The sequence below is a fragment of the Sinocyclocheilus anshuiensis genome, unplaced genomic scaffold (genome assembly GCF_001515605.1).
Source record: "Sinocyclocheilus anshuiensis isolate Anshui unplaced genomic scaffold, SAMN03320099.WGS_v1.1 scaffold6310, whole genome shotgun sequence".
NCBI lineage: Eukaryota > Metazoa > Chordata > Actinopteri > Cypriniformes > Cyprinidae > Sinocyclocheilus > Sinocyclocheilus anshuiensis.
Genome location: NW_015544699.1, coordinates 797 through 1,033, shown reverse-complemented (window position 1 = coordinate 1,033; position 237 = coordinate 797).

Below are 237 nucleotides of genomic sequence, written 5' to 3'. Positions count from 1 at the left end.
TAATATAATCACACATGTCTTGTGGAGTGCTTTCAGAGTATGCATTTATTTGTCATTTGAACTGTTTGGAAACGGAGCATAAATGTGGAAGTCCTTCAAAGATTTCTTATCCTGTTGCGCCCTCTAGGACCAGCGACTAGTCGACGTCAAGCTTAAAGCGTCATGGCAGAGCATTGAAGTCGACTAGTATATGAGAACTTAGTTTAGTACTCGCATGCTGTGACAGCCACCTTCACA